This window comes from Pecten maximus, chromosome 17 (genome assembly GCF_902652985.1).
Source record: "Pecten maximus chromosome 17, xPecMax1.1, whole genome shotgun sequence".
Lineage (NCBI taxonomy): Eukaryota > Metazoa > Mollusca > Bivalvia > Pectinida > Pectinidae > Pecten > Pecten maximus.
The window spans coordinates 20,404,032-20,413,558 of record NC_047031.1 but is presented as its reverse complement, the minus strand read 5'-3'; positions in this window follow the sequence as shown (position 1 = coordinate 20,413,558).

Sequence of the window (9,527 nt, the reverse complement as noted above, 5' to 3'; positions counted from 1 at the left end):
TGTTATTTTTCGGGTCGGTCCGAAATCCAAGATGGCCGCCATAGCCACCATTTTGAAAAACACATTTTAAGCTTCTTCTCAAGTTCCACCAGTGCTGTTGGGCTGAAACTTGCCAGAAATGATCCTGAGACGATCCCCACCAAGTGTTGTTATTTTTCGGGCCGATCCGAAATCCAAGATGGCCGCCATAGCCGCCTTCTTGAAAAACACATTTTAAAATTCTTCTCAAGTTCCACCAGTGCTGTTGGGCTGATCCCTGCCTGAAATGATCCTGATATGATCCTGACCAAGTGTTGTTATTTTTAGGGCCGATCCGAAATCCAAGATGGCCGCCATAGCCACCATCTTGAAAAACACATTTTAAACTTCTCGAGTTCCACCAGTGCTAATGAGCTGAAACTTGCCTGACATGTTCCTGAGAGGATCCTGAGCAAGTGTTGTTATTTTTTGATTGGTCTGAAATCCAAGATGGCCGCCATCTTGAAAAACACATTTTAAACTTCTTCTCCTGTTCCATTGGTGCCATTGAGCTGGAAATGGATGAGGATGTTAAGGAAGGAGGGCCAACAAAGTGTTGTTATTTTTCGGCCCAGTAAAATCATTGACTTGGCAGCCATGGCGGCCATTTTTATTACATGATTGTGCAATCATGGTTTTCCTGAACGATGCCTATTTCAAACTTCTCCAATTCCACCAGTGGGATTCAGCTCTAACTTACCAGAAATTATCCTTAGATTGTCCAGACCAAGTGTTGATATTTATTGGGTCAGTCAGAAATCCAAGATGGCCACCATGGCCAACAGTGCCACTATATACTTGCTACAGAGAATACATACTACAATAATATAAGGGTTTTAATTTAGAGTCAGATGAACGTTAAGGCCCCTGGGCCTCTTGTTCCAATATATTGCAGTTATATTTTCATCGTCTAAACTAGTATATATATCATATTCTCTTCTTAACACATCTACCATGTCACAACCAGCCAACATTTATCCCTCCTTCAGTTTGTGACTGGAAACAGCGTCGTTAAAAAGGAAGGGGTGAAGTACCATAAAGACTCGGCATCTCACAGGGCGTGTTTAAGTCGCAAATCAGCAGCCAGTAAAAAGTTGTTGGGACAGCCTACCCCAATGCAAGAATCCCTTTTAAAGATGGACAAGGAATTATTGGTAAAAATGAACAAACTGTTTGTTACTGCATTCTTTGTGGCCACAAATAAGCGAGCATTTACTGACTTTCCTAAACTTCAAAAAGTGAATGGTCTTTCATTAGGAGATACATACGTTACTGACAAGGCAGAAAGGAATTTGTGAAGCAGATAGCAGGGGTCTATTTCGACGAGTTAAAGCAATCTTTGGATACCTCTCCATTCATTAGCATATAGAGTGATGGTTCTACTGGCCGCACAGAGTCAGAAAAGGAATCAATTATGGTGAAACTAATGGATGATTCTTATCCTGTTATAAAATTTCTGAAACTTGAGGAGCCTGAGAACACTAAGGTAATAGGAATTCTAGGGGCTATCGATAAAGCTTTCTCTGATTTTGGAATCCCAGAATATCACCAAAAAACTGTGGGGTACTGCTCGGATGGGGCTTCAGTTATGATGGGATCAAAGAAGGGTGTTATAAAGCTCTTAAAGGACAAGTACAATGCCCCCTGGATTTTGGGAGTGCGGTGCTTAGCTCATAGACTTGAGCTAGCTATCAAGGATTTGTTCAAAGGAACATATATGGACACTGTCATAGAAACACTGGTGACTGTCTACTACTTTTATAAAGGCTCGGCTAAGCGAAATAAAAAGGCTTCAACAATTGCTGATATCGTGGATGAGCAGTTCCTGAAGCCAGAGAAAGCCAATGGAACTCGCTGGATTGACCACAAACTGCGAGCAATTACCAAGCTAGTATATGATTACAGAATCATCATGATGCATATGGGGAACTATGCAGAGGACACAACCAACAAAACCGAGGATCGTGCGAAGGCAAAAGGGATCATCAGAAAGTTGAGTCGGTAAAAGCTGGTGTGGTACCTCCACTTCATGAAGGACCTCCTGAATGAAATCGCGAAAGTCAGCCTTCTCTTCCAAAGGGAAGACATCAATACTTCTAGTGCAGTTACCAAATTGCAGAGCGTAGCTATTACCCTTAACCACCTCAAGAGCCATCCAGGAATTAATCAGCAGGCATTTCTAGGTGTACTTGTCGAAGGTGATCAGTACAAGGGCCACGCTTTGCTGAATGTGATCGATGAAGCTGTTCTTCAACCTGAAAGGGAAAGAGTCGTCCATCACATCATTGACTGCCTGGATGCAAGGTTTGAAAACTTGCACAATGATCCATCCACTGTTTTTAGCTTTGCCATGTGTTTGATCACAAGAATTGGCCATCCAGTGATGATCAAGAAGCTCTTGTGTATGGTGTAGATGATGTCCAAAACATCATGACCCATTTCTCTGAAATTCTTCAGAATGCCAACTGCGATCCAGAGAAGGCACTTAGTCAATGGACATATCTTAAAATCCATGTGACACGCAATGCTGCAAACTTTCAGGCAGTCCATCCCCTTGCAGTGTGGCAGAGAATAGACCAGGAAGATGCAAACAGTGGAGACTACAGGGATATTATCACTGTTATCCACCTTACCAGTGTTTCCTCTGTCTAATACTGCCTGTGAAAGGTCATTTTCGACAATGAAAAGGGTTAAAAGTGACTGGCGCTGTGGACTTAACACAGACACACTTGATCAGCTCATGAGGATAGCAATAACTGCTCCGAAATACCACATGAGAGCCAAACGTCCAACCATTGCTCCTTACGGTCCAAGGGCTGGCAATGACAATCTGTGAATATTTCAGAATTCTGATTCTATTAACAGTTCAAAGTTCACTTGAAGTTGTTTTGAGTTTTATCTGAGACTGTTTTACAATAGTTTTTTTTTACCAAGTAATGCAAGCTGCTGTTAATAAATTGATTTCACACAAAAATATGACGTTAGATATTACTATAATGTTTATACAACAGCAACATGAACATCTATGTTGATATACATCCTTACATACAAACGAACGCTTGATAGCAAGTAAAAATTGTATTTTAGCAAGTAGAAATTTTGGGCATTTGTTATTTTTAGCAAGTGACAAAAAATGTTAAATTCGAGGCCTGTACTGTCAGATATCCTTCAAACTGAACAATCGGTTTAATTATTAAGAACTCATTCACATAATAAAATTGGATAAAATGTTTCTATCTTTCTTCACTAAATAAGCAGAAGGAAAATGCTAGGGGCTTCCAGACCGGCCAGCCTTGCTTTTAGATTGTGGTGGTCATACTCTTTGTCAAGGTTACAACTAGTGTCCACAGTTACTCGGCCATCTCCAATCTGGTTGGGGAGGGGGGACTTCTATGGGAGTATATGTATTTATTTGTACCCTTCCTTATTTTGCTTTTGATGCTATTGAAGGTAAAATGTTTATTATTTTCACATCATTTAAATTGTATGAATCAAGGCCAAAGTTATCAATAAGTACTACTAGATCCTATAACTAACAGAAGTTTGGTCGGATGTATATTAAAAAACTTATAGAAGTATCAGTATCAAAGTTAAGAACTAAAAGAATCCTGAAGACTATATTTTGTAAATTAGATCTGTGGTAACATTTTTTCCTCAGCCTCTGCCTCTGGTCAAGGCCTAGATACATTGTAGGGTTCCTATGGATGTTCTACCTGGGGTTGCAAAGACAAAATGCAGTCTTTATGTAATAGGGTCATTTTTAGTGAAGTGTTTGATGTTCTGATTTAAGATAAATCCACATATATATAAATATTAAGTAAAGTGAAATTATACCATTTCGCTTGTATTAAATGCAATTTGTCTAGTGAGTGTGAGTTCCGTGTATGTGATGTGTGAGTAGAGATTATATATTTTGTATCTTTGTATGTTTCAGAATGATTTATGTATTTATTGAAATCGTCTTCAATAAATATGAGAATTCTACAATGAACCCTGCGGTGTTGTCTTTAATCTGACATTGACATCCACTACATTTAGAAGAAGAGAATAGAGCTTGTCTGGATCGCATTGCTAAATTGGAAGAGGAAAATCGCCAACTAAGACTTACATCAGGTATTACATTTAAATGAACAGAAAATAAACTTGTGAGAAATATGTGGGGTGCGAAAGTATGTCTTCCCAACAATTCATTATGAACAACATCATTTATATCAGGATTTTCATGGAAAAAATTAGGGATAGGTGATGATTTTCCAAATCACAATGGCCATTATCTTTGTGACTTTTGCCATTTTATATCATGTCTTATCCCTAATTCTGGAAAAAGAATAGTCCTGTCTGATAAGATTTCATAGTCACAACTAAACTAAATAAAGAATGGAGTGTAGTAAGGACGATAACTCGTTATCGTTCCTTACGGAACGTAATTATAGTATGAGCTAATTCGCGATTTTTGCCGGCTATTGTAGCGATTTGGGGGTGGAAAAAATGACACATAAATTTTGATGGAGTTTTGAATCATTGTAAAACTCGGCTCGATCTAGGTCTGGATGTATCTGGTTTCCCTGTGGAAATTCGTATTGATGAGATATTTTGGGTCAAACATGCCAAAATCGTCATTTTGACCGGTAGCTTCTGTTTAACCGGTCCTTAAAAATCAGCGTTTCAATCCAAAAATCTGAAACTCTAAACATAAGAAGAGATAGTTCTGAAGAAAAACGTATATTTACTTTTTCTATATCTTTCATAGAACGGCCACAATAGGGTTTTGAAAAAGGGTCGTATTTTCCGAGAGAGTAACGGATGTTACGTCACAAGAATGTGTTGAATGTATTGTAGTGAGGGACGGTAATGTACATGCGGCTAATTCAGACTACCTTGCCGGAGCTAACTGAAAAACGACGTTATAAAGGCTGACCACTACTTTAGGATGTTATATTTTGTACATAGTGTATATACATGTATTGGATTAATAAACACATATACAGAAGATGAAACAACTTATATTATACATGTTGGCCCTGACTGATCCCTAGGGGCTGACAGGTGGGGCCAAAAAGGGTCAATTAAATTAACTGAAATATTTCAAATCTCAGGTGACCGTTAAGGCCCATGGGCTTCTTGTTAAGTATTTTAGCTTCCTCAAAATCAAAGAAATTGATTTTTGACCTGAAGGCTGTTATTCTAAGATCGGAAAACAGGCAAACTGATGACTTGCAGGGCAGTTTATTTGGATCCCCAGCCACTACTGTGTCTAGTAGACCCGTTCTCATGAGTACTCCCATCACCGGTACCACAAGCACGCCCCCGACGCCCATGATTCAAATGATTCCAATGACTAGCCATATAACCAGTCCAGGAGACAGGAATAACAGCAGTGTATGACTGATTTGGCCATTGATGACTTCCTCCAACTGAGAGAAGGAAATGTATGTTCGACTGAGCTAGTCTCAAATCCGACCACAGAACTTTTATTCTACATGATCCAGTTCTAGACTCATACATGAAATTGTGGTAGCGACAATGAAAGAATTGTTGATAAAGTTGTTTACACCAAAATGGCACCTATGGCTTATGTATATTCCTCAGGAGTTCATGAGATTAAAAGACTCTCACCATAGAAAATAATTTGTTCACTGCTAATCAACTAATATGGATTGTGAATCACATCTATACTAATACTGTTATGATGCAGTGATAATGTACATTGTATAGACATCAAATAATTTAATAAATTGTTATTATATATTTTATTAACGTTTTTGATTAACAATGATGGTTTTCCTAACGGTTATTTTGAAATAATCGAATTGAATTAAAAATTATATTTCATACCACTTGTTGAAGGACATACACTTTTTGTCAATGCCTTCAAATTGCATATTATGCGGAGGAAAGCCAAAAATGCGGTCATTGCTGGACTATTATTTTGAAACTGAAGTTTTGCGAACACATTCAGCAACTGGAGAGAAGTCAAGCAATCCTCCATTGCCGCAAGCCATCATAAAACCCATTAAAGGTATTATTGACCATAAGAATAAGAAATATGTATTATTAATTTGATTCCAATTTGCCTATATGTATATTATAATATGGGACCAGTCTTTGTTACAGAGGAACCTTTTATAGTTTGTTTTAATTAGTTATCTTATTTGAGACAGATCTACAAATTTTTTATCCTGTATCAAAGGTAAACGTACGATGTACATGACATTATTTTGTGGAGTTATGGCCCCCCTTGATTTAACAGCAAAAAAAGAAGTTATCTGCTGTTTGCTTACAATATGTGGGGAATATAATTATAAATTTGCTTGTTGGTACTTTAAGAAGTTTAGACTATAACAACTATATGTGTATTCACTTGGACTAAGAGTATTAATTAAATTGTGTTAATCATCTCCTCAGCCGATTGCTATAATATTTTTGTAGGACTAAACCAAGTTTTTTTCTAAATGTTTTTGCCCGTTTCAGAATATGTGATGATGAATTTTAAAGTCGATCCAACCCAGATCAACAGAAAGTGCCTGGATGCTAAGAGAAAGACAAAACACTAGACTAATTCTACTTTGTTTGGTGTTTTAATGGACAGTTTTAAAACCTACTTCTACTAGTGTTGTGCGTGACATTCTACCACAAGCCCTCCACCTCTGGCCCGTGGTGGCAGAGTGGTTAAGATATAAGTTTGGATGGACACAGTTTGGATATCCAAAAGTGTTTTCCCTTCCTACAACACAATTGTGGACCAAATAAAGAACCCATATATTGTTAGATTTCTTGCATCTGTATTTTTTCCATGCATGTCTTCTCACGTGAGCAGAAATGCTCGCGCGAGCTGATTTTGCTCATGTTAATGGTTTACATGGTTCACGTGAGCTCGTGTTAGCAATGTTTTGCTCATATGAGCATTTAACCTCATTTGAATGTTAAAATGCTCGCGAGATCATATGTGAGCAAACTATGTTAGTTTCTCAAGTGAGCTACTTACGAGCAAATTGTTAGCAGATTTTTGTAAGGGAAGCTATACCACAGGAAGGCCATCTCATCCTCGATGTGGACTCCAGTATGATATATATTGGTGTTTCCCCGAAACAGCGAAAATCCAGCAAAAGGAAGAGGCTAAAATCTTTAAAAACAATGAGGAAAATGAAGGAGTAGACCTTTTGTTGGGAGACAAATCCAGGTTTGCATTATTTGTTTATAAGTTTTGGTTCTAACTAAAATGTGTCATATTTGTCCCTATAGAACATGTTACATTACATTTAGGATAGCCAAAATTTACAAACCGGGTATAAGAGATAATGAAATAACGATTACCAAAATAAGTATCGCTGACTTCAAACTTTACAAATGAGGACATATCCCTCATGCATTCTTCCTTTAATTATGTCAAATATCAAAATGAGTTATGCAAAAAACTACAAATATTTTCCATTGAATGAAACCCTCAGAAACTGCTCCAGAGAAGAAATCTGAAGAGCTTCTCGAAAAGATTTAAGGTACTTTTTATTCTGAATACTCGGTTAATTGTAAATTTGCTTCAAACATGTCTTCTCTTGTACAATATACTACTGTTGCAATAGTAATGTGTGAACACCAAATTGCCATTAATTATAATTAGCTTGCTGAAAAGTAAAATTGAAATCTGTGTATACTTTTTATATATAGAAAAGGTCCCACCACCAGAAGAAGCGATGAACGAGAAGGAACCATCATGGAAGGAGGTCCAAGAAGTGGTGAGGAAATCTAGAGCGTCATCTGCCCCAGGACCAAATGGAATACCATACAAGGTATATAAGAAGTGCCCAAAGCTTCTGAGGCGCCTATGGCTGCTGTTGAAGATCATTTGGAGGAAAGGAGTTATACCTGAGTGCTGGAAAAAGGCAGAAGGATGTTTTGTACCAAAAGAGTAAAACTCTAAGGAGATCGGACAGTTCAGGACAATCTCTTTGCTGAACATGGAAGGGAAGATCTATTTTTCAGTGCTGGCGAGGCGTTTAAAATACATGACGTCCAACCAGTACGTAGACACATCGGTACAGAAAGGAGGTATTCCGAGGTTTTCAGGATGCATTGAACACACCAGCATCATCAGTCAACTCATTGGGGAAGCAAGGGTGAATAGAGGAGACTTGACTGTCGTTTGGCTGGATCTAGCTAATGCGTATGGAACAGTCCCCCACAAACTGATTGAGGCGTTGGAGCACTACCATATTCCAGACCACATACAGAGAATGATCAGAAGCTATTTCAGCGGCATTCAACTTAGATTCTCTGTAGGTGACTTTACGACTTCGTGGCAGAGGCTAGAGAAGGGAATAGTGACTGGCTGCACTATATCAGTAATCCTTTTCGTGATGGGGATGAACATGCTGATAAGGCTGGGGAAAGAGAAACTAGGGGCCCAAAGACTGACACTAACATCAGACAACCACCAAGCAGAGGGTTTATGGATGACTTAACCATCATGACAGGAACCCATGTTCAAGCGCGGTGGGTACTGACTGCATTAGAGGAAACAGCGTCATGGGCGAGGATGCGCTTCAAACAACAGAAGTCGAGGTGCCTCATCATCAAGAAGGGGACAATTACACAGCAGTTCCAGCTGAAAGTCCAAGGAGAGACGATTCCATCAATAGTCGGCAACCCAATTAAATGCCTGGGGAAATGGTACGATGAAAGCCTTCGCGACACTAGCAGTATTAAGCGGATAGAGCAGCAAACATCAGAGGGGATGAGGAATATCGATAAGACGGGACTACCTGGCAAGTACAAGGCCTGGATATTCCAGCATGGCCTGCTTCCCCGGCTGACCTGGCCACTGATGTTGTATGAGATAGGGGTAACAACAGTAGAAGGCTTGGAGAGAACCATTAACAGGCATTTACGGCGTTGGCTTGGAGTACCACCATCTTTCTCTAGCATAGGATTGTATAGCAGAACGTCCAAGCTACAATTACCATTCACCTCGTTAGTAGAGGAGTACAAGGTAGGAAAGGCCAGACTCATCATGACACTGAAGACTTCAAGGATGAGAAAGTCAGGCAGGCCGGCGTTTCATGTGAGAACAGGGAGGAAGTGGTTTGGCAAGCAGAGCTGTTGAGGACGCAGAAAGCAGGCTGAGACACAAAGATATAGTTGGGACAGTATGTCAGGGCAGACAGGGTCTAGGAACAACACACAGACAGTCGTGGAGAACGGCAGACACAAGAGATAGAAGGGGGATGGTACAGAGTGAGATTAGAGCTCAGGAGGAGGAGGGAAGAAAGAAAAAAGCTGTTGAGATGGGCTGTCGGGGCGCATGGACAAGATAGGAGACTGAGGAACGGCATTTGACCTGGAAGGATATCTGGCGATATCAACCAGCACAATTGAAATTCCTGCTGCGGTCAGTCTATGACGTCTTGCCATCACCAGTCAATCTCCATAGATAGGGTTTGGTACCTGACCCAGACTGTGTACTGTGCGGCAAGAGAGGGACCTTGGACCATGTATTAACAAGCTCCATCCAT